At 40.0% G+C, this 26,951-nt stretch overlaps 1 long non-coding RNA gene across 1 annotated transcript in view; it reads right to left on the bottom strand.

Moving 5' to 3' along the window:
• 6530403H02Rik (RIKEN cDNA 6530403H02 gene) overlaps nt 1-26,951 on the bottom strand; it is a 432,399-nt gene that overhangs the window by 326,908 nt on the left and 78,540 nt on the right. Inside the window, exon 2 of the long non-coding RNA NR_130170.1 lies at nt 16,351-16,428. This is a non-coding gene — a long non-coding RNA (RIKEN cDNA 6530403H02 gene). The remainder of the gene's footprint in view (nt 1-16,350; nt 16,429-26,951) is intronic.

Genomic DNA, 26,951 nt, shown 5'->3' on the forward strand with positions numbered 1-26,951 from the left:
ATTTGTATGTGTAAGTCACATAGAAGTGAGTTCTTAAATTTGAAGAGAGAGAGAGAGAGACTTTCCAGAAAACTAAAAATAGTAGAGTGTATTGAATTAGAAATGAAAGGTGCAGATGTTAAGGCAGGCTCAGGGGCATCAATTCTAAGGTAATTTAGGGGAAAGAAATGACAGACGCTCTCAACCTCCAGCATAGTAAATTGTTTCTTGATTTCATCTTAGTGAAAGTAACATGCCTTCTCTTTCCTCTTCTGCAATACAGCCAACGGGTTTCCTCATCCTCTCTTTTTTTTTTTTTTCCTCTTTTACTTTTTGCATAGATTTTGTATTTTTGTTTTTAATAAAGGTAGAAGTGGTTTTTTAGAATTTCTATTGCAACAGCAGGGCTTGAACTTCAGGTCAGCTGAAAGGAAGAGTGTGTGCCGTCTCCATGGAAACCATAGCAGTATAATGTCAGGTACTAAGAGACATCAAGAATGAAGGTATAAAAATCCCTGCATCGTTTTAATAAACACATTCTACTTACCGTTATTTAACCATACTCTGCGTACATATGCTCCATGCCTTAATAACTACTCTTCATCAATTTCCTTTGACCGTGGCTAACCTTTCTCAGTTGGTCTTGATTATGCTGCTAAGTAAATAAAGATGAAAAGAATGCCCTTCATTAAAGTATTATAAATGCCTTATTATTCTGAAATCTCATTAGACATATATATGCCTTAATTAGAAAACAATACAGCAGGGGACTCCTTCATAACGGTTAACTTAAACCCACAGAGACCAGCAGATCAATTAAGAATCAGGGCTTGCATTTCACTCATAATTCCTTATCTTATACTACAAGCTCCCTGCGTTCTGTGTGGTAGGGGAACAAACAGAATAAGATGAATTGTTTTAGCCCAACCCCTGGTTATAAGTACTAGTACCTTAAGTGATTGTTCTATCAGAAGTATCTGTGGGAGAAAGAAGGAATGCCCACATGTACTCTTGGTCTCTCAGGCATCAGCAGATGCACTCAAATGTTTGAAAACTCCATTGTACAGAAATTGTCAGGAATAGCTCAGGGGCAAGGCTGTGAACAAATGGTTGTCAGTGCCTAAGCCTTCCTTGTTTTCCTCTTGGGAAAGAGGAAAGACCCTCAACCAATGGATCTCTTATGTTCTCTTGTGATCTTCTTTCTATGCATCTCCTTGCATCAAAAAGGAAGGAGGGAGAGAGGGAGGGAGGGAGGGAGGGAGGGAGGGAGGGAGGGAGGGAGGGAGGGAGGGAGGGAGAAAAGAAAGAAGCAAGGAAGGAGCAGGGAAGCAAAGAGAGTGAAGGAGGGGGTTGGGGACAGGGATGAGGAAAGGACCCAAGTATGAGAGTTCCAGTAATCCTAGCACTTAGGAGGCATAGACAGAGCATCACTGCAAGGACAAAGGCACACTGTGTATTTCAGGCTAGACTCAATTATACAAAGAGAGACTTTGCCTCAACACACACACACACACACACACACACACACACACACACACATTGTACACATACACAGGCTTGTCTTTAAGTTATCAATGACTTGGAAACACAACCTCACTTCCTGGAGGAAACAGCTGTGAATGAAAAGTCTGGTAAGGAGATCTGCGCTGTATGGAGAATCTTCTAAAAGGCTGATTGTTAATTGCTCAGGACTTCAGAGTTGTGGAAAAATTAGAATGTTGAAAATCCAGAACTTAATTACATTTTATTTGGTGGCTATTTTTAGCCCTTTTAATACCCATTCTTTGCCCACTTCTGTATCAGACCTAATACCTTTGTGAAACTTCTTAGAATGTATTAATAGACTTTGGTGGTTTGAATATGCTTGGCCCAGGAGTGGCACAATTATGTATTGTGTATGTATGACCTTGTTTTAGTAGGTGGGGCCTCACTGGAGGAAGGGTGTCACTGTAGGGGTAGGCTCTGAGACCTTCCTCCTGCTTGCCTGGAAGCCAGTCTTATCTTATCAGCCTTCAGATGAAGATGTAGAACTCTGTGTTCCCCCTAAACCACGCCTGCCTGGACACTGCCATGTCTCCACCTTAATAATGAACTGAACCTCTCTCTGAACCCAGCCCCAGTTAAATGTTGTCTTTATAAGACATGCCTTGGTTATGGTGTCTCTTCACAGCAATGGGAACCCAAACTAAGACATAGACCAATTCACTCCTACAAACCAAGACATTGAAAATGTTCACAGGTAACATCTGAGAACCATAGCAGAGGTCTCCACTCCTCCCTATAGTTACTATCTACCTGATGTTTCCAACAATGTAATTAAAAACTATCTTGATTTATGACTTTCTTCATTCTGTGCATAGACACACACACACACACACACACACACACACATCTATACATATTATTTAAAAAAAAAACTTCAGCAAACTATTTCCACTTTGGAACATGATCACTCATATTTGGCTACAAAATAAAATATCTCATCCTGTTTGAAAAGAGAGCTGGTTTTCTTATGCTAACATGTCAGGACCCTAGGTGACATTTTTTTTTCTCATTTAGGCAACTCCTATCCATCATTTATTTGAATGTAATTGCTCCAGATTTCTGCGTTTATATACTGCATTAAACGAACATTAAATAGGGTCTGGAGGGATGACTCAGCAGGTAAAAGCACTGGCCACTCTTCCAGAAAACCTGAGTTGATTCCCAGCACCTATATGATGGCTTGTAACTATCTTTAACCTCAGTTCCAGGGGAATCCATTGCCCTCTATGGTATCTCTGAGTACTAGCTCTGCATGTGGTATATAGAAGTATATGCAGGCAAAATATCTATACACATAGAATTACTTCTTAGTTAAAAGAAAAACCATAAACAACAAAGACCTACTTTCATTCAAAAAATTTCAACTGAATTCTTGTGAAATAATTTTCATGATTAAAAAAGAAGCAATGAACCTATGCTTCATGTAATCACCTAAATTCATATACATCTTTATACACACACATGCATATATATACATATACACATCCATATATACATATACATATTTCAGACAGAGACATGGAATGACGCATTTAATAATATAGAGGCTCTTGTACCATGACCAGTAAAAGCAAAGGTCTGATCTTTGGTTTTCAATGTCATCGGATAGTGTACAATAACCCAAGTGACCTTTCTGCTCCAGTCAAAGACTCCTCTGTAGACAGAAGAATGGCAACAAAAGAATGAGGTCACCCTGCTTGAGTAAAGAGAGATAAAGGAGAGAGCCCTGGGGAAATGGAGCCTGCATCGCTACGACAATATGTGTTTTAAGTGTCAAGGCTTCATTAGAGTTGACAGTCTCAGAGGACACTTGGATTTCTCTTATCCTCATCCCAATCTATTGCGAGTCAAACACTGAGTTCAAGTACGTACCTTACTAGTTCAAGGGCATTGCTCTGGGAGAAAAAGTTTCAATCTCATTGACTCCTGAGCATGTGCAGCAAGATGGGACATGTATCTTCTTCCTGATTGTGTCCTCAGAAAGCAGTGACATAGGAGCAAAGTCATGGGGCTATCTGCAGAGTTCAATGTGGAAGGTCATCTGGAGGGCATCGGGTGTCATTGAAGTCAAGACAGAATCTTCTGGTAGTCATGTCTACGTGCAGGCTAAAAGAGCCTTTTGACTAGACTTACCTAGAATATAGTCTTACCTAGGACTACTCTATCCATTGCTATAGGACTTTAAAAAACAGAACCACTTGCCTCAGCCGTTCATTCATTTTCTGGCTGGCCTGGAATGAATTACTAGGCTTCTGAGAAAACCCAGGAAACTAAGATGTCCATTCAGCAATTCATTTAGGACCAAAGAGGGGCAGAATTCAGGAAGCATGTATTTCATTGGATAGGTATAAAGAGGATTCACTCAAATATCCCCTAGTCCACAGATGATGGGAACCAGGAAAGGTGGGGACACGGAAGTCACAACCCACGAAAGAAGCACTTGCAGTCCCCCATGTTGTCTACCTTCCATCCTCCATTACCCAAGCCAACTCACTCCCACATCCTGGAGTTTATACCACACTGAACCTCTTTGAAACCTCAAGAGGTTTACAGAAATACTGTTCTCAATATTAAGTTGGGTTTCTTTTTCCCTGAATGAGTATTTTTGAATCACAAATGTGTCTGTTCACTTCTGGACATAACTTGTTTTGCAGTGAACAAATGGAGACTTAATGAATAAAATCTTGTTCTAAGCATGGCTGTTATATTTGATCTTACAACTCAGGTGTTTTTTTTTTTTCCTCTTGCCTGCAAAATTTTCTGAATCCAAAATAATCTTACATATTTCTGAACTAAAGATGGGAGAAGACTTAAAATAAGTTTTACCATAAGTCCAAATTTAATGGAATTTGTCCTTTTGACCTTTAAAATATGAATGCAAAATTTGGCTTATCAGACTAAGTTATTATTTCTTATTCTCCATAGGCCTGTCTGCACACTAGAGTCATCTCTGTGACTGCTCTTTCAAAGGGTTCTCGAAGGTCAACAAAACCTGAGATTACAAATAAAAAATTAATTTATGAAATCAAATAACAAGAAGCACTGGGGTCAGGAGAGTCTGCATCTTCCTTTAGTGGTCGGGTCTCTCTGTGGGACAAATGACATGCAGAGCAACGGTCTCCCTTTAATATTAATTCAGGGGTGCCTGTGTGTGTGCTCTCTTGCAGACACTTGCACATGCACACATGCATGAGGCTTTATTGAAAGAGAGATTTCAATTTACCTGAAAATTGTACTATACACAAAGCTTGCTATAAAATAAGACAGCATTTGCAAGTTGCTAAGAGTAAAAAGGCTTGTCATTCAGTGTTGGAAAATGGCAAAAAGGCACTGCTGCTGGCTTTCATTAACAGTTTATCAGTATAGGTACTAAGCTGGAAGGGGTGGTGGCTAGGATCCCTCAACTCAGTCACCAGCATTCCATCAAAATGAATGACTTTATTGTGGTTGCTCCACAAAATGCTTCTATCAGAAAAAAAAAGGTGTGGGGGGAGAAGAAAAAAGAAAAAAAGCAAGCTCCATGATAAAAACCTTACTGGAGACTAAATTCAGAATGAAGGAAATCACTGCCGCGCTATGACAGCCTTTCTCTAGAATGGAAGATCTGCTCCATCCATCCTTTCTCAGATCATAGCCACCTCCTGGCACTTGTTTTCAGTTCAGCAGATGTCCAGATTCTTCTTATGTACCATTACTGATGACAACGAAAATGACAAGGAAAGTCTGCACCCTTTGAATCAGCCCAGGGCCTCCCTTGGCAGCATGCGAAATGGATGCAGTAACCCATGACAATCATATTTTGGTTCTCTTTAATGAGTGCATTGTTTAATGATCCTCGTGTCAGTACACAATTGGAACCCAAATGGAAAATTATTCTTCTGAGAATTTTTCATCACCATGAATCACGACTAGGGAAACAGGCTGAAAAGAGGCACAGGCAAAAGATGAGGAGACTCAATGACATGTCCTTGGGTCGCCCCAGCACCTGAGGTCATCACCAGCACCAGCAGACCCTCGGGTCCTTCCAGGCCTCTGGCTGTACTCAGCCCACACTGGGGCAAACATTATCGAAAATGGCACAATGTTTGCGTCAGGCATTGTGCCAGAAGGCTTCTGATATTATGACTCATACGCCAGCTGTTATTTGTGGAACACGAAGTCAGTGGCAGAATCTCAGCAAGCCTGTCTGTGAAACGCCTAACACCACCTCTCTAGTTCTGATATTGTTCTCGTCTCTATATTCATGTTTTCCTTGAAACTCAAAATTAGTGATTTTTACTGATGCTATTGTTGCTGTTGTATTGTTGTTGTTGTTGTTGTTGTTGTTGTTGTTGTTATAGATTTAGGAAAGGGGTGGGGGAGTGGCTCAGTGAGTAAAGTGCTTGTCTTGCAAGCATGAGAACATGGGTTCAGTTCCCAGAGTATGGTAATGAGAACCTTCTAATGCTCACACTGGGTGGGCATTAGCGGGGAGATCTCCCATACTCTCTGGCTAGCCAGACAAGCTTATGTGGTGAACTCCAGGCTAGTGAGAGACACTGTCTCAACCTCGTGAGAGACCCCACCCCCCAAAAAACAAAAACAAAAACAAAAACTAATATGGATAGAATCAAGCCACGGCTGAGGTTGAATCTGGCCTTCATATGCACATATACACATGTGCATACCTATGAACACACATGTGATTTAGGGGAGAGTTAGCTCTGTGACTTCAACATCAATCACAGCAGGTTTCTGCCAAACCCTGACTAGAGTGACTCCCGCTCTAAGCCGCTCTTTACTTATCTGAATAGAGGGATAACAAAATCGTTTCTTAGTAATAAAAACCTAAATATAAATATAAAGTTCAAATCTAAGGCAAAGCAGAAGGTCTCCCTGGGATGACACTCCTTGGAGGATGGTGTGGACCCAGCTTCAGGCTGAGCCTTTCTCCCTTGAGCAGCCTCCTGTTTCACTAAGGGCCATTGGAATGACACGTGGCGTTGTCAACCATTCTCAACAAGGTCTCCTGGCCCTGAAGACAATCCTACCTATTGCTCCTACGGATAGTAAAATATGAAAAATATATTGGTGTTGCATGTAATTAAAATGCCAGTGTCCTCTAGGATTCAATGTGCAAAGCAATTTTGAAGTTGTTTGACATGGCCTATTTTTAAGTAAATATAAGAATATAGAATGTCCTATAGAATATATTCATAAGTATACCATTCATGTTCAAACCTGGGGAATTTAGGTATAGGATTAAACATTGGAATTTTAAAATAGACTTCTGAACAAAATAGCAGTTAAGATTGATGAGAGAAAGAATCTGTTTATTCGAGGCACCTATAAGACCCGGTCAGCTATGAGCAAGCGGGCCTTTTCATCCTCTCTCTTTCTGAACCTTTCTTCTAAGGATGGACGTGGAGGAGGAGGAGAGGGCTGAGAATGTTTGCGAGGCCAGGCTGAGTTTAAAGTGGCCATATTTGCATTGGCATATGCAGAACAAGAAAAGAAAAATTGTGAGCCAAAGTGTTGAGACTAAGTGAAGTGACAGGAGTTGCTCGGCCCTAAATGGGACATCTTGGAGTTGGGGATTTAGGTCAGTGGTAGAGCTCTGGCCTAGGGAGACAACATTACTACAACAACAACAACAACAATAAACAAGACAGGGCTTCTTTACCATCCAAGCCTCCTACTTCACCAAGACTCAGGGAACATCAAGGAAGAGGATGAGGAAGGATGTAAGAGCTGGGGAACAGGGAGGAATGATGCTCAATGCGTCTTCCAGACGCAACAACCTGAGCTCCAGCACAGAGTAAGGAGTCCTCAAGGCCACATCCACTTCTGGGGAGCTATTGTCAGTTGATAGTTGCTGAGAGAGGGAGAACTATCCTCCTTTAACAGGGTGGCCACTGGCAAGTTATCCATGCTCCAGTGAATGGCCCATGCCCATGCACATATTGGAAGCACTGATTGAACGTAAAGTGTTATTTTTAAGTGAGACAAGATCCTGAAGTTCTAAGGAGGAAAAGGTGTTGTGTGTGTGTGTGTGTGTGTGTGTGTGTGTGTGTGTGTGTGTGTGTGTGTGTGTGTGTGGAGTGGGGGTATTGGGGTGTATCCAGGGTGAAGTTGAAAGGGAAAGATGGGAAGGAGTTATAAACACATTTTATATTATACATATATGAAATTCTTAAATAGTAATACTTTTGAAAAATATTTCCCTCTAGGTGTCAGAATTAGGAGGCCAGAGGGGTTGTCTCCAGGCCTTCTGGGATCCCTGTCATTTGGATATGCCTGTCTTACACTGTACAATCTCAGCATCTCCATCACCTTCCTGCATGCACACTAATTCCTCTAGCAACGTGACACTCTGGAGGCTAATGAAATGGACAGAGTAGCCCTGAATCCTCCCTCGAGAGCACCTTACATTGCTCAGCTAATGTTCTACATTCTGCTAATGTGAATGACAACTGTGGAATTTCCCAGTGCCCAGGAAGGCAGAGGATATCATCAAACATCCCAATAGCTCCCCATTCTCCTTCCCCAGTCAGTGCCTCTATCATTGTACAAATAGCCTCATTTTTTAACAGAATTATGACAAACACCACAATAGCCTCATTTTTACAGCAGCACTAAAGTACATTTTTAAGATGCATTTCATATCAAAGCCACTCTAATTTCAGTCTTTTTGGAGTCTTTATTCTCCTTCTCTCAAGAAGCAGACTATGTTTCTGAAAGCCACCGGGAGAGCCTAGGAATGCAGGCAGCATCTGCCTGGGACAAGATGCTGCCTCCCAAGTCTTTAGCGATTCACAGGTTGTAAATGTACTTGATGGTGTAGCTGTGCTTTTATACCAGGAGTTCTGAAAAGGCTAGCCATTTGCAACTTTCAAATGGTTAGTGGTTGACAGTACTCCATCCCTAACACAGTCACAAATGCCAACTCTTACCTACATCACTTTTGATAGCTATGATTTTAATGAATTTCTCAGGACTTCCTATTATCCAGAATATGAGAAGTGGACACCATTTCACTTATTTCTATGCAAATCCCCTCCCCACAAAAGAAACACTAAATAAGTATTTCAGTCATAAGTGGATATTTTCAGACTGTTTGAAATTACCCTCAAATACTTCTCATTTAATGGACAGAAATCTTTCACCAAACAGGTGGATTTATAGTAATTGTGCATGTGATTTAGTCTAGCAGACAGCTAGCTATGAGTACAACACTGCATGTTCCTCTCCTTATATCAAAATACCAGCTACTCACAGCCTAAAGTATCACCAGGATTGTGATGCTTGAATGGCCAGTTTCTGCTTTAAGATATCTCTGGGCAGAAAAAACAAGCTGGCCCTAATCAGGAGGCCATCTGAATAGACTTTGAGATGCAAAACAAAGCTAATGCCTGGTTGACATTCAAACACAGAGGATTTTTATTTTCATCTGTGATTAATGGACTTGACATCCACTTCCCTCTGCTTCTGCCAAACTAGTTCAGGATTTATTGTTGCATATCACTGAGATCACAGGAAACTAAACCTTTTTGGATGAAAAAATATTGCACCAGAGGCCAGAGCTTCTCCAAAGAGTTCTGGATCACCTAAGGAAGGATAAGGCAGTTCGTGTTCTTGATCCATTTAGCACCACAATGTCCACAATGTGTCAAACCTTTGAGAGTGGAAAATGGACAGCATGAGCAAGCACTGTGGTACACATGGTTGAGTGATGAGATTGAAAATAAATTTTTAAAGAGCTGTAGAACCAGGAGGGAATGAGGTGAGGAAGATGACATTCCTCTCATTTCACAAGTGAGTCATTCAGTAGCACCATGTTCACCTAAAATGGCACAGGGGAGGAGCACGAAACCAGTGTTTCTCTCGATCACTGGCTTAAGCTATTTAGAATTCTATTCATATAGACAAGAGACTGCTTCTTTGCTACTGCCAAAACAATGTTAGGGTCAAAGTCCCTACTTCCTTCTAGTCATTAGGAAGTCTTCTGGGGTGTTCACTTGAGGGTACCATTTATGTCTTTCTAGAGGGCATAAGGTACATCACAGAAAAAGATATTGGTGTTTGTGGTTAAGAGACCTGGGTATAAAACCTTCTTATTTGTGGCCTTGGGCCAGTTATCATACTTGATCTCAGACCTTTCATATATAAAATCAGGAGAGTTACAAAACATTCTTCATAGCATGTTGAAACATATTAAGAATAGCCCTCAAAAACACTGTAGTACCTTATAGAAAACAATAAAGCACTTAAAAATATTAGACACTATTTTTATCTAGAAACTGTAATTAACACTTTTTTAAAATAAAATTTGAAAATTCCTGTTCCTAAGTCTCTCTGGGTCTACATACGGATTCCCAAGTTTGACCAAAATATAAGCAATAAATCGTTGTATAACAACAATAGAAGAAGGAATCATGATGAGTTGAATAAAACTGTAGATCTCACAGTGTCATGAAAAGAAAGAGAAAAGAAGCTACACCCAGGAAGTCTTGCCAAGATGGCTGCCTAAATATGTCCTAAACATGGACAATACCAATAAAACAGAAGAAGGAACCATCATAATACCCCATGCCTGGATAAAATTTTACAGGCCACTAAGGAATGCTGAAAGTGGGAGACATAATCTTCCCCAGGAAAGAACACACTAACTGGTTATCTAACACCAAGTGGTCTGCCCTGGAAATATAATAACAGAGTGCAGACTGAGCAGGTTATATTCAGAAATATAAATGTATATACATACGCACATATGCTTGGGATAACAACTAATGAAGAAAGGGGCCATGAACTTGAAAGACTGCAAGGGGAGGTATTTGGAAGTGTTTCGAGGGAGGAAAGAGAATGAGAAAATGATGTAATTATATTATAATCTCAAACAAAATTTAAAAAATTAAAAATGGAAATGGGATGTGAAAATGTCTACATTTTTTTCCTAATTAGCTATGCTTTTTAGGCAGTAGATTTCCTAGCATAGCTAAAATATTGTTTAATGATGACAGCAGAGAAAATAATGAACCAAGCCATGAAGGAGCATTCATGTGATGCCACTATTTACAAAGGGAAATCTACTGTTGCTAAACGAACCTTCCACGTGTGAGTTCCAGGTGTCACTACCTGCTTGTGGTGACTAACTGAATCTTGGGAAATGAAACATGAAATGTGAGCGAGCATACTTTGACAACGTATTTTCATTTACTTGTGTATTCTTCCGTGAGAGCACAGCCTCTTACTCAGAGCATATAAATGATTGGTTTCGAGATTAGACATGTTCAGCAAGAGAAGAGCTCATTACCCCTCCTGTGTTGCAAAAATTATCCCTGTGGCCAGGCTCTGGCCACGGCACATACACCATACAACCTGCACACCGTGTTAGTCCTTCCATCTTCTTTGTGTGAAGCAAAGAGGGTCTAGATGGGACATGTTAGCAATTCTTAATGGAAGGTTCTAATTCTAATACTTAGAAGCAGGCAGTAAAATATGAAATCAACACAGTCTGAAAACACACAGTGTCCGTGCCATCTCCTAAGGGATGTTATTTAAACATTTCACTCCTCTTCTTTGACTGGAACATGTTTCAGACTTTAATTATGGTTTTCTGGGAGTCTGTGACAGATTGTCCCTTTTTATAAAGGTTTCTTGCCAGGATAAAACAGCACTACTTAACTCCCCCCCCCCAACACACACACACACACACACCATACACAAACACACACAACACAAATATACACACTAATCTACACTTAATTAGTGCTAAAGGAATTAACTCTTTTGGGGTTTGATTTCATTTTTCCATTAACTTTCAATTCTAGGTAGATATATCTGTTTCTGTTGCCTTTATAACAATTCTTAGAAGAGATGTTGTAGCAAGAACTTGCTATTTCCATAGCAAGACTTTGCTTTAGTTTCAAAAGCGCATGATACCTAAGGAGATAGCTTCACTGCCTTGCCAACATGAAAATATAAATTCAATCTCCCCAATTCCAAATATAAACAGAATGTGCCTGTAGTCCCAGCACTCGGCAGGCAGAGCCACCAGGGGCTTGGTGGCTAACTTGTCTAGCCAAATAAGTGAGGAACGGTTCACTAAGAGACCCTGCCTCAAAAAAAAAAAAAAAAAAAAAAAAAAAAAAAAAAAAAAAGTAGAGAATGGTAGTGGAAGATTTTTGACCTAAACCTCTTGGTTCTATACATATATACCCAAATTTGGGGGAAAACAGTTATACACACCCATAGGCACAAGCATATCATAGATAAAATTGCATGTTAGAAAGTGAATAAAAACTTATAGGAACACTCACTTGCACAGCAGCAAGAAGAGAGTGGACACCTGAGACACACACAGACCATTCATATAAAACCTTTCCAAGTTTCAGTTTCCCAACATGCACATCGGAAAAAAAGATTTGCACACATGAGATGGTAGCTGCAACTGTGCCTGACATACACCAGGTGCTCAATAATTGTGAAGCAGCTTTTCCAGTCCCCATATCTCCCACTGCAAAATGGGATACTCTGCATTTTAATTCAAGGCTGTCGAAGTGCACAGAACGCCTGTCAATCTGACGAGCTTTCAAACCTGTAGCACCCCACCACCATCCTCTCCTCAGAGAGTGTCCTTTTGGGTGACACTGTCTATTCGTAGATCTAAGAAGAAGAGATGACAGACCTGACTTGAAACGGGGAAGGCTGGGATATGAAAGGTTACACTGAGCGATACTGAATGCTAGGCATGGCTTAAGAAAAGAATTCGCTCTTCGTTAGCAAAAACCCAAATAAAACTTGATCACATTAAGCTCACCATGACAAAGAATAATTCAATCAGTAGCTTCTTTTAAGATAAAATATAAAGTTTCTTTGTGAAAGTAATCTAGAGAAAGGTGAGGAAAAAAACACTTCTTCTAGCCGAGGATGGTTCTATTCCACTGTCTGCCTGGGGTAAAAAAATAACTATAGATTTTGCTAAAGCGAAAATACATATCCTTACTTAAAAAAATAAAATCAAGCAATGAAAAATTTTAAAAATCATTCCCCAAACTAACCAGCTCAGAATAGCTCCAGATAATAGCCATAATAACCAGCCACCATTCTTTTCTGTGCTCATATTTGCAGTGCTGGTTTTTATTCTACTTGAACTAAATGGGTAAAAAAGTAGAAACAAAAGAAGGGGGAGAAAAGCCACTCAATATCAGACATTGCCTTATCAAAAGCCCACTGTTTTTGAAAAGATCTCTAAAGTAATTAAAAGTATTGTGGGAAATGTCAAAACTAAGTTGCTTGGTTTTCGATGGAATCTACCCATGTCTGCTATACTAAGTAGTATATGAATAAGTACACTATTATGTAATAGTAGTGTACTTAACTATCCCTTCACCTATGACCCCTCTACTGTCTTATTGCCTCTCTGGTAATGTTTGTAGCCATTGCATTCCACTGAGACCCTGTTTCAAGTTTCAGTTCCACATTTAAATGAATGAAATGCTCCTAACTGGTATTTCTTCTTATTTTCTCCTATTAAAAAATGTCTTACTCATTTTTGATTGACTGGATGAGGTCATCATGTTAAATTTAATTTGTTGCTCTTATAAATTCCTCAGCCAGCTGTGCTTCCAGGGCAACTTGCACCAGTGAAAATTATTGGGTCAAATGTCCTTCTAAAGTATAACTAGTATTCTTTTCTAACACCAGTTTGGTATTTTCCCTATTTTATGTGACTTAAGTTTTGTTTTGATACCGTTTATCTGTTTAGCCTTCAAGCTCAGTAACTTCATTAGAGTGCATACTGGTATTGATTACTAACAATCTGAGTGATCAATAATGTAAGATCAATTGATGTGCCAGCTCACATTTTTAGATTGATTAAAATGATTTTTTATTTTATTTCTGTATAATTATTTCTACAACAAGCATTAATATTTAGAACCATCTACAAAGCCAAAATATGTGCTAAAATGCACAACAGCTTGCCAGTGTACCATGTAAATGGGAACCAAAGAAAATGAACTTTAAAAGTCTAATAGCTGGGCTGGGGAGTTGTCAAATTCTTGTCACACAAGCAGGGAGATGCCAGTTTGGGTTATCTCTAGAATCCACATAAAAGCCAGGCAGTCATGAAGATCTGTTGAGGAGCTCAGCAGTCTGGAGACTAAAACTAGAGATCCACACAACAAGCTGTCTTAGCTAGACTGGTTGAATTGTAGTGATCCTAGTTTAGCTAAAAACATGGCCTCAATGTATAACGTAGAAGAAGACAACGTTCATGAACCTCTGACCCTCACACTTGAACACACGGGTGCACCCACCCCTGCCACACACACACACAAACCATGCCCAATAAACACTATAATATTAGACAAAGTAGATTTTAAAAGATCATTACGTAGTGTTAAATTGAAAAAGAAAGTAAACTTACTATATATATATATATATATATATACATATATATATATATGCAATTATATGGCCATATATTTAAAAATTGAAGATTTTGTATGCTTAATAAGTATACTATGCCAAGGATCAGCCCTGGCTTGGTCAGAGGTGTTTGGCCATGGTGAAAGAACAACTCAAAATCAACCATGTTCTGCCCAAGACAGCTCTCCAGATAGCTTATTTAGATAGCTTAGCTCTTGCAGACCAAAGCCCAGTCTTCTACTTTCATATCAATTCAATCTTTTTCCCAGTTTCCTTTTTTATTATCCCATGAATCAGCATTTTATGACCTTAGCCCCTCCGTTCTTAAAAAAAAGAAAACAAGTACTTTTTTTTAACAGCAATGAATTCAGAAATCTGCCTGCCTCTGTAAACTCAAACAATAAGCTAGTTGGGTGGGATCTGACTCAGAGATCACCATTCCTACCATGTCTGGGTCTAAACTAGCTCTGTTTCAGGCTGACCTTGAACTCAGGAGTCTGCCTGCCTTTGTAAGCACAAACAATAAACTTATCTGGGTGGGATTTTGCCCTATGATCACCTAAATCGTTTTGTCTCCTTCCTTAATTCTTTCTAACAAGCTGGCTCATAGTACAGCTGCCTTTGTTCTTTTAGATCCATGAAGCCTCTCATATAATTCATACTGCATCCTTATATTTTGCATAGTAAAAATTACATGTTTTTGAACTCACATTTTCAGAGCTCTTTCCCCAAGCCTTAAGGGTCATCCTGGAGGTATTAGCATTTGCCATTTTACTGAGGACATTAGACACACCCTTGCCTCCTAGACTCATGCTATCTCTGAGTATCATGGAGTCATTAACCTTTGCAGAGATTTCATCCTCCCAATTCATCAATCTAAAAGAGAGGATAAATTACAAAACTCTGGAGTGTAAACAGTGTCACTGCAAGAATCACAAACTTGGGAGTGTAAATGCCATCACTGCAGGTATCATATTTTTAAAAGAAAATATAGTGCATGGCTTCACGAAGGTTAATTTGAAAATTAAGAAGTCACTGGAAAATGTAGTTTGTCAAAAGTGGTGAAAATGGAATTCACATGATAGTGTACACCTGTTACACCTACAGTCTCAACCCTGGGATGCTGAGACAAGAGCATCTCCTGGATTATGTAAAGAAAAACCGAGAGAGAGAGAGAGAGAGAGAGAGAGAGAGAGAGAGAGAGAGAGAGAGAGAGAGAGAGAGAGAGAGAGAGAGAGGCTGACTCCACCTATTAATTAAATTGGGTCATTTAATTAAACATAACCTACCAAAAAAATCCACAGGGATTTATTGGTAAATTTTGTCAACATTTAAGGAGCACAGAACAACAATCTTTTACTTAATCTGAGAGAATGGAAAAGGAAAACCATATCTCAAAATGATTTTAATTTAGACAGCAAATTGTTTTTCAACTCATAATGGCATAAATGGCTTTTGTGTGTGTGTGTGAGAGAGAGGGTGGGGGAGAGGGAGGGAAGAGAAAGGAGAGGGAGGGGGAGAGGGAGAGGGATGGAGAAAAGAAGGAAAAGAAGGAACAAAGGAAAACATATGGAAAAGGCATCTAGGTAACTTCTAGCTTCTAAGACCCACTGAGCTGTCTGCCAAGCCTCAAAAGCAGCTATTTTAACTACCACAAATTGGAAATAATACAAATGGCTATGGAAAATTGGATGGCAGCAAGAAATCAATTGTGGTGTCTTCATGAAACTAAATGGTACGTATCCACAGGGGTGAGCAAACTCCTGCTTTACAAGGATGGCATGGATGACTCTTACGTGCACAACAGCAAGTGAATGAAACAGAGAGCTTTCTATTGCCATTTGTATAATGTTCCAAAGCCAAGAAGACTTTTATAATAAAACCACAATAGCAGGAGTTTAACTTGAAAGAGGGTTTGGATGAGGCTGGGGTGGGCATGATGATGTCCTGTAAACTTTGCTTAGAATCCTTACAATGTCCACAGATCTTCCAATAAACCCATCAAAGTAGTATCTGTACCTGGGTGCTTAGCTCCCAAGAATGTGATGGAAACTGATTCCTGATTAAGGAGGCCATTTTGTTACTTCAAATTTCTTGCAGTGGACAGACACTTCCTGTCAGAGGAGCCAAATATCAAAAGGCAAGAGGTTAACACGACTTAAAATTTAGCCATTCTTGAATCAAATGAAAATGTTACAGGCCCCAGAGACTCTTCCTAGATTTAGACTTTTTCCATGACCTAAAGGTAGCCATTTGAAATTAGTTAAATAACATTATATTCAACCTTTCGAAATGAAGGGTTTTGCCTTTTTATGAGAAATTGGCATTTTCACCATCAGGGAGGTACACAACCTTCTTGACACAGTGATTCTCCAATGAGACCATTTCTTCCCTCTTTTAAGATAATATGCTTACCAACAGTCCAGCCATGACCTGCAAAGACCCAGTAAGATATACCCAGAGGGAAAAGAGGCAGAAGTGTCAGGCTGCAACCTAGAAAACAAGAACACCACAATGAGATTCCTGCAGAAGCCCAGCTAAATCCATTGCTAGTTTGCTAGGTGGGGTTTGGGGGTTTTTTTTGTTGTTGTTGTTGTTTTATAGTATCACCAATGAGCATCTATGGCAGTAACCTTAAATAATATGGACCCTCCTACCCGAAAGAACTTCACATTATAGGGTTTCCTATGAAAATCAGATTTTCAAACTGGATTTCCTCCTTGATTCAAGTCCCATTCATGTGTCTTATATGTTATCTAACGTTGGATGAGATTGGCGTTTTGTTATGTTTTGTTTCTTGGTACCAGGGTAGAACTCGGTGCCTTTCAGACACTAGGCTAGTGTTTTACCACTGAACTATAACCCTGGCTGTGCTGAGTAATCCTCGTTGCCAAGTTAACTAAACTTGGGTGGCCTAGGAAGCACATCGCTGCACCCACCTGCGAATGTTTCCAGGGAGCTTTAAGGGAGGAAGTAGAATGTGGGTAGCGCTCTACCACAGACCTGGGTACTAGATGGAATGAATGGGGGAGGGGGAAAGGCCAGTTAAGCCCCAGCCCTTGTTTCTCTCTCTCCTCTCTCTCTCCTCTCTCTCCTCTCTCTCTCTCTCTCTCTCTCTCTCACTCTCTCTATATATACATATATACATATATACATATATACATATATACATACATACATACATATATATATATATATATATATATATATATTGGCTATAGACACAAGACTACCTCTCTGACTTCTGGCTACCACATTTTCCCTGTCATGATAGCTAGCCTGGCTCCTCAAACTGTGAGTCAAAGCAAGCATATAATGTTTGGTTTCAGGCCCAGGGACAAGAGACTAGGGTGCATATTTTACATACAAAAGCAGACTTGGCCTCCAGGTTCTTCCAGCATCCCTCAGTCCCTACCTGGCATACCCAGATCTCTCTCTCTCTCTCTCTCTCTCTCTCTCTCTCTCTCTCTCTCTCTCTCTCTCTCTCTCTCTCCTACATTGACAAGGTTGATCTTAGACTTTTTTATTCTCCTGCCTCAGCCTCCTAGGTTATCTAGGACTACTGTCCTGTGCTATTGAAAAGATAAGCTTCTCAATGTTCTTAGGTTATGCCACACATATATAAGGAGTAGTAAGTACTCAGAGCGGGCTCATGAGAAGATGAACCTAAGTCTATGTAAGCTAACCCACGGTGCTTATGCAGTAGAACTGACAGGAAGCAACCCAGATTTCATCCTGTGACCTTGGAAAAACTACTGCATTTAGTATGTATGGTCGTTTCAATAGAAATGGCCCATATCAGGCTCATAGGTTCAAATACTTGGTCACCAGGGAGTGGCACAATTTGTAAGGATTAGGAAATATAGCCCTCCTGAAGTAGGTGCAGCTTTGTTTGAGGAAGTTTGTCACTAGAAGTAAGCTTTGAAGTTTCAAAGCTTGAGCCAGGTCCAGGGTCTTTCTCTTCCTGCTGCCTGCAGATCTGAATGTAGAAAGCCCTCAACTCTCTCTCCAGCACCAAGTCTCCCTGAATGTCACCATGCTCCCAGCCATGATGAAAATGAACTACATCTCTAAACTGTAAGCTAACCCCAATTAACTTCTTTCCTTTATAAGAACTGCTGTGGTCATGATGTCTCTTCACAGCACTAAAACTCTGCCTAAAACAGTACAATTGCCTCCTGTGATTTGTACAACAACCTATCAGGTCAAGAGCAATGAGTTTCCTCCCCAAAATGCCTACCCCATAATAGGCACTTGGTAATGCTTACATAAAGAGTAAATATATTTATAAATGGACAACTCAAACAGGAAGTGAGGAATGAGTCCATTGTCCTAGCCGTTTGACAGAAACAAGGCCTGGGTTTACTTAAGGTCCCACAGCTACTAATTATAAAGCTGTGTTGAAAACCCAGTTCTTCTTCCTCTAAGCCTAAAACCGTTTCCTAGGTTCCAGTGGCACTCGTGACAATATTTACTTGCCTTACCTGGATGGGGGCATTTTATCTTCATTTTGTCTGTGTGATTTGTTCCAAGTTAGAAAGTGTCCAGATTCACTCAGCTTAGGAAGAAACCTGGTAAACAAGTTTTCACATAAATGCAGATAGAATGTGATATTTTAAATATTCCCAAAGTATGATAAAATGGAAAGCCCCTGGATTTATGTAGTATGTATGTTTAATACAAAATAAAAATATCACCACAGAAAGTACTGAGCAAATAAATCCTCCTTCCTTCTCTTTTTTTCTCCCTTGACTCTGCAGCCTTAGAAAATTAAACATAGCCAGATAAATGCCTTTCCCAAAGACATTATGGTAATACTATAAAGTAGCGTATTTGGTCATTTAACTAAGTTATAGAGAGTTTCTTAAACTAGCGAGCGTCTAAGAATTCCATGCACCTTGCTTTTGCTGATAGGTAAGTGTTCACTGTGGCTAGTATACTGTGAAACCCAAGTGCATGTCCACAGAATTAGAAAATTGCATTTTAAAATGGCACTCTGTTGCCCAATACAATATATGTAGAATTGAAATGATCCTGAAATGTGGAGAAGCAAATGAGTTCCATATTGAGTGTGAAGAACTTTAAATAGCAAGAGGATGCTGGGAATGGATCTAGCAATGCCAATATTAAAGCCGATTCAGACAGCACTGCCATTTTCAAGGAGTTGTAGGAAAACCCTGGCTGTAGGAATCCACTGAGAGGTGCTGTGCTTCCCTGCACATGACTCAGAAGCTACGGACAGGAATGGCCTCCCTTTCTGTAATTGGAGCACAAATGGACTCAGAAGCCCAGAAGGAGAGAAAACATTTCAATTAGTTGTAAACTACACAGTGAGCAAAGTATCTAGAAATACTCTGAGTACAAAGAGCCCTGGATGAAAAGACAAGTTCTACAGAATGGCTCAAAGTAAGAGCTCTGCTGCCTGATCATATGTGCTGGCTATTTGTATCCTTAGTATTATGATTGAAATCTTTTCCTCAATTCCACTTAAATGTTAGGATAGATAGATAGATAGATAGATAGATAGATAGATATAGATAGATAGATAGATAGATAGATACATATATACATACATACATACATAGATGATAGGTAGATAGATAGATAGATAGATAGATAGATAGATAGATAGATAGATAGATAGATACATACATACATACATACATACATACATACATACATACATACTGTATTAGTCAGGGTTCTCTAGAGTCACAGAACTTATGGATAGTCTCTAGATAATAAAGGAATTTATTGATGACTTACAGTCGGCAGCTCAATTCCCAACAATTGTTCAGTCGCAGCTGTGAATGGAAGTCCAAGGATCTAGCAGTTACTCAGTCTCACGCAGCAAGCAGGCGAAGGAGCAAGAGCAAGAGCTAGACTCCCTTCTTCCAATGTCCTTATATTGTCTCCAGCAGAAGGTGTAGCCCAGATTAAAGGTGTGTTCCGCCACACCTTTAATCCCAGATGAAAGGCGTAGCCCAGATTAAAGGTGTGTTCCTTAAACACGGAGATTCAATCTTCTGGAATCCATAGCCACTATGGCTCAAGATCTTCAAACCAAGATCCAGATAAGGATCTCCAAGCCTCCAGATAAGGGTCACTGGTGAGCCTTCCAATTCCGGATAGTAGTTCATTCCAAATATTGTCAAGTTGACAACCAGAAATAGCCACTACACATACATACATACATACATACATACATACATACATACATACATAGATGATAGGTAGATAGATAGATAGATAGATAGATAGATAGATAGATAGATAGATAGATAGATAGATAGATAGATGATAGATAGTGATAGATAGACAGAGAATAAATTGAGTTTTTATTCATATGTCAATAATCAGTGCTCTACCAGGTATTCAAGCTGAAGTCTGCAGGCTACATTATCCTTGGATAACTATGGATATGACTGATCCATATATATAATTGACAGAATCATATAGTAATGCCAAAAGATTGGATATCCCTGACTCTAAATATCCTTTCCAACTGCTTTTGGGAGTGTTTGATGGTTCCAAGCATGTTCTTATTTGGCACAGAGCCATCCTTTGCTGTCTTCAGCTGAAGTGTCTTCTTTGTATCTAGCTCTTGGCACATGCTTGCCTTGGATAGAGCACCCTGCTTTCATCTTCTCTCCTTTAGCATCTTCAGATAAGTCTTGAACTAATAATGCCTTCTCCTCTGGAAGGGCTTGTCAACCTTGACTCTCTACCTCTACAATCCCCACTAATAAAATCCTATCTAAGTGTCTCTACTGATGTTTCCACAGCAGCTATCTGTTAGTATTGATGCGCTGGCCTGAACTTTTTGTGAAGTGGAATGAGGCTAGATGATTTGCTTCTCTCATTCTATTATCAGTCTTTATCTGTATCTAGCATCTATTCCAATCTCTGATAGAATACAGACGGTGATGGCTAATTCTAACCGTCAGCTATACACAGATTAAAGAAACACTGATTAACAAGAGACACATCTAGGTGTGTCTGAGCATTTCCAATGAGGTCTCTGAGAAGAGAAGACCCACCACACATATGGGTAGTGCCAACCTATGAATCAGAAACCTATGCTGAATCAAAAGGGAACACGAGAAAGACAACCGAGTGCCCATATCGTCCCTCTCTGTTTCTTGATTTTACTGGATTGTGAGCAAGTTCTTGGGACCACAGATGTGGGCCACTCCTGCAGCCATACCTTCCCTATTGTGATGGACCCTTCTGAAGCGTGAGCCAGAGTAAATCTTTCTCCCCTTAAGTTGACTCTTGCCATGTGTTTGGTTAACAGCAATGAGAAAAGTATCCACTTGTACCTAAGTTACCTCAAAACTTCATGTCCAGTGGAGACAAGAGTCAGTGAATATGTTAAGCGCAAATTTCTCAATATGGCTTATGGAGCACAATATGGAATTTCAGCCTGTTAACTCCTCTGGTTCTTATCGTGGCACTGTGTACACAGCCATCTACTCGCCAGCTATTATGAATCAATTTCTAGTCTGAAAACATCATCACCTCCCCTTGTCTGTAAAAACTGGTGCATACCAATAATTTTTCTGTCTGCACTAGCTTTCCCAATTGTATTTTCCAGAAAAATACATGCTTATCATACAAGCTCCATTTAATAGGCTTTTATGTTTTCAACTCCCTCTTTTTACCTGGACTAAATTAGGTACTCTTCCAAAATATGCTTGCTCCTAGGATCCTTTCATGCCTGACCAGATGTCTCTCCTTCTAGAGTCTGGTCCTAGTCAATATATTCTTGCAAATGATAAGCTCGGAGAAGCATGGACCACATCTGCTAACTTTGTTGTTATATTTTCCACAGGGTAAACGTATGATAAGCATTTGAATGAAATAAGCATTTAAAGATATTGAAAAACACAAACAACAATGTTTGTTCATTGTACAGTACTGGCCAGGTACTGTATCCCCGATCCATTCCTTTACAGAGCTAGTGAACCTTTTAGGAAAATGTCAGTGTTATGACTCTGCCTAGACCATCTTTTTGGTTTCCACCATTTTGCTAAAACGTTCACAGTAACTGATCTGAATCTTATGCTATCAAAAATCTAGAAGACCTGTTTTCTTTCCTCAGAGATTTTAATTTCAAGTTCCAGTGTTAAAAAATCACTCAAAGTTCTCACTTGAGTTTGAGCCTTCAATAACGTAACTGTATAGCCTGGCTCATTCTCTCTTTGCTAACTAGTATCCATTTCCACCCAAGTGCTAAATACTGGCCTTGTCCTCATGCCATTCTTCTTTTTGCCTACAAATGGAGTATGCATGTTAACATCACTGCATCCCTTTCTGCTGAGTCCACCTGGTCTGCATCTTTTACAAATGAATGTGCTCAATACTCAATGAGCTCTTCAGATCCTATATTACCAGGAAGAAGAGAGCCTCATGACATTGAACACGATACTTGCTATCTCATGTTGTTGAGTTTCACACCTTGACTATAGACACTGAATGACTCCATGCCCATTATGGATGGGTACAGTGCACCTTCAGGAAATAAGCCACTAGGAAAGTGTAATCATGCAATCAGGCACCCTTCTGGAGTAGCTATCCAGCTGCACACCAACAATACGCCAGCTGTCTCATCTCTGACTCTGAGAACACATATATCCCTATGAGTCAGTTGACATCACTACTGGTTCTCATTAATCCAATCATTTGCCAGAAGGTTTTCAGATAAATTCACCCCCTTTCCTCTCCTCTTAGAATCACAGTTAACGCACATTCCCTAGACTCTTTTGGAGTTTACCAAGGAATTAGAAACTCCAAAGAAACTAGATCCCCTCAAATATTCCCTTCCTGCTGTAGTCTCAACACTCACTGGACAACCTAGCTTCTGAATTCTGATAACACCAAATTTGATTGTCCCAAACCTAGGGATGGTAGAGATGTCCTGTTCACATAGCTGCCTCTGATACCACACCATTTCTTATGGGACTTTTAAACACTTCTGTCAGCTGTAGAAAGTTTTCATTGTTTAAATGTCTCTGATGAACATCTAGACATTTTCCTAAGCGGTTTTCTAAAGGATATGTTCTGAAATCTGTAAAATAATCAATCACTAAATGTTTCATAAGAAATAATATTTTAATAACAAGATTTAAATTCTTGGACAAAAATAACTATAAACTATAATTTACTGCTATTATTGACTCTTCCTTCTGGAAACCCCAGTGTTCATTTCGCATTCCATCCTTATATTTTATTTTCTCCACATCAAATTATTAAAGGAAAGTAATATTAGTTCATATATTAATTTAAAAAAGGTCTCGCTAAAATTGAAACCTTAAAATGGTAGTCATCAAATTAAGAAGAGGGAAGAAACAAGTGCTTGCTGACAGGAGCCAGATATAGCTGTCTCCTGAGAGGCTCTCTGCCAGTGCCTGACAAATTCAGAGGTGGACGCTTGCAGTCATCCATTGAACTGAGCACAGGGTCCCCAATGAAGGAGCTAGAGAAAGGACCCAAGGAGTTGAAGGGGTTTGCAGCCCCATAGGAGGAACAACAATATGAACTAACCAGTACCCCCAGAGCTTCCTGGGACTAAACCACTAACCAAAGAGTACACATGGTGGAACTCACGGCTCCAGCTGGGGTTTTGGGAGGGAAAACCAGGAAAGGGGATAACATTCAAAATGTAAATAAAGAAAATATCTATTAAAAAAAAGAAACAAAAAAAGAGGAAGGGAGAATTTAAGGGTAAATTGGAAAACCCCTACTTAATCCAGTGTGCTTTATATCAGAAGAATTAGGAAAGCTTGGCAAGTAGAGAGCTTAGAGGTCAACCAGATGACCCGAAGCATTGCCTAAAGTTCTGAAATTCAACCAAGTACTGAAAGAAGCAGAAAAACCCCATTATTTAAGAAACATAAAACAACAACAACAACAACAACAAAAAAAAATCCCACTTTGGAGAAATTTTAGAATCAGCCCAGGTGTGGTTTTCCTCATGCTTTAAATCTAATCACATGTAAGTTTTTAAAGCTCTCCTCTAAGCAAACTGGTCTCCTAGAGCAATTTAACAATCTTTAGAGCACCATCCTTTGAGAGGAAGCTACACTTTTTTTTTTCTCTTTCTTTTCTTTTTTAGGTTAAAAATATAAACAACAACTATGGAGATTGATCAGTTAGTAAAATACTTGCCTTGCAAATACAAAATCCAGAGTTCTCTCCCCAGATTCCAGGTGTGTTGCTGCAAGCTGGGAATGCCAGGGTTGGAAACTTGAGACAGACAAATCTCTGGGGTTCACTGAGCAGCCTAGCCAGCTTAGCCTGCTTGTGAGTTCCATGCTGGTGAGAGATGTTTTCTATTTAAAAATATGGACAGTGCCTGAAAAACTATACCTGACTTGTCCTTTGATTTCCCCTCACTCCTGCACACCTATTTATGCATACATGTACACAGAGAGACACAGACACACAGAAACACACACACAAAACAACAAAAAACAAAAACAAAAAACAAACAAACAAAAAAACTGCTGCTGACATTAAGCCAGTAGCCCTATAGCTCAAAGCCTCTACTAAACTAGAGGATGCCAAGATTAGCAAATCTGTCTTGGTTGGAATTATCATTACTGAAGCAAATCCCTCTCTTTTATACCATATACAAACACCTCAAAATTATCAACAGATGCCCATATAAGGTGGACATTATCAAGTCTCCCCAAGTATCTTCTCAACCAAACCAAGCAAAGAGCTATGAGCGCACTCAAGCTCTGAGCTCTGAATGCTGTTTCTTACTGTCAAGGGCTTTTAGTCTCACCTCTCCTTGAGCCACTGCCAATGAGCTTCTCGGGCTGACTGTGGAATGGTAGCCCTTCTTAACCTCTAACAACAGAAGTCATCCCAAACTTTAGAATTACAGAAGCCAAACAGCCTTGAGGACAAAGAGAAAGAAAGATGCAGATTCCCAGTGTTCTGCATCCCCACCTCCTGCTGGACACCTAAGATATAGGGTATCATTCAAACAAACAAACAAACAAACAAACAAACAAAAATACGCACTGATTACCTCCTATCTACTGGAGGAGCAAACTCATTCCGTACTGGTTATCCGAGTCCACTAATTTCATTTATCTACCAAAAACACTTGGAACATATTTCTCTTTATTTCAGCATTTGTATTCAAAGTTTAGGTGAGAATTTCTCAGCCATTTATTTTCTATGTCAAATAATGAGAATTTCTATGGCATATAAAAATCCCACTCATGGGATTCTAGAGAAAAACCAACCCCAGCTTATTTTCAATGTCTCCAAAGACTTAGGCTCACCAGGTCCCAGAGTTGCCCATTTCAATGCTTCTCAGGGCTAATATGTAAAAGCAAGCTTATAAACTAACTTCTCCCTCTTACTTTTAATAGCAATCATTTGTAAGCACTTTTAGTTTTATTTATTTATTATGTCACCTTTGTTTTTTTGAGGCAGGGTGTGATGGTTTGTATATTCTTGGACCAGGGAGTGGCACCATCTGAAGGTGTGACCTGGTTAGAATGGGTGTGTCACTGTGGGTGTGGGCATAAGATACTCACCCTAGTTGCCTGGAAGTCAGTCTTCTACTAGCAGCCTTTGTATTAAGACATAGAACTCTCAGCTCCTCCTGCACCATGCCTGCCTGGATACTGCCATGCTCCCACCTTGATGATAATGGACTGAACCTCTGAACCTGTAAGCCAGCCCCAATTAAATGTTGTTTTTTTATAAGACTTGCCTTGGTCATGGTGTCTGTTCACAGCAGTAAAATCCTAACTAAGACACAGGGTATCCTGCACCCTCTTCGATCTTGAACTTGTTATACAGCAGATGATAACCTGTATTTCTGATCTTCTATCTCCCACGTGCTGAGATTAACACTGTACATTTCTGTATTCATTTGTGCTGTTAGGAATCAAACTCACATGGCAGAGTTCATGCTACTAGCACTCTGCCAACCGAGCTGCATAACCATGACAAAAGTGTCTGCCTGTGGATGAAGTTGTCCCTCTCAGCTACTACTCCAGCATCACACCAGATTGACATTCTCTATGATAACAACCGAAGCCTCTGAAACTGTAAAGCCTCAACTAAATGCTTCTTTTATACAGTTGCCATGGCCATGCTATGTCCTCACGGCAATAAAACAGTGACTAAGACACTACTAAACAAACCTCCCTCAAGCTCCGCATGACAGATATGCCATGACACCGCTTCCTAATTAATGAGAACAAAGCTGTGGAAAGTTGTCACCTGCTGGAGTTCAGGAGGCTGAGCTAATGGTGGCCTCACTATGGTTTCCCAAGGAAGACATACAGCTCTTGATTTCCAAAGAAATTTATATTCTTGGAAAACCCAAACATTTACTATTAAATAGCATGTCATCCTTTAAAGTGTCATACCTTCGGGGTGTTTACAAACACCTTCTCCCCAAACATCTGCAGCAGCTGCTTTTAGGCAGCAGGACAATGAATTATCTCTTCCTTTGAGAGATTCTAGATGATTTAGAAAAAAAACAACAGACAAGTTTCTGGGTACAAAGATATGTAAAGAAAAAGATGTGAGATTATGAATGAGGCCATCTGGGTCCTTCCTTTTGCTTATATACTAGCATCTGTATATACAAGTGTGTGTGTGTGTGTGTGTGTGTGTGTGTGTGTGTGTGTGTGTGTGTGTGCGCGCGCGCGTGTGTGCGCGCACACACACATACTTAGGAAGAGCTGATTTTTCAATTTCTTGGAAGAAGGCAGAATAAACTCCAAAGATGGTAGTAGATGGGAAAAGTTGGGATGGAGGGAAAACAAGGAAGGAAAGAAGGAAGGAAGGAAGGAAGGAAGGAAGGAAGGAAGGAAGGAAGGAAGGAAGGAAGGAAGGCATGGCAGCTGGGGGTGGGGGTTGTGTAACAGCCTCAGGTGGTTCCTTCAAAAGCTGGTGGCAGCCCCACTCACAAAGCCACAGGCATGGAGGGGTGACGAGCAGGGAGGGGAGAAGAGGCTAAGCTGTAGCTACCTACATTT

This window comes from Mus musculus, chromosome 3, assembly GCF_000001635.26.
Source record: "Mus musculus strain C57BL/6J chromosome 3, GRCm38.p6 C57BL/6J".
NCBI lineage: Eukaryota > Metazoa > Chordata > Mammalia > Rodentia > Muridae > Mus > Mus musculus.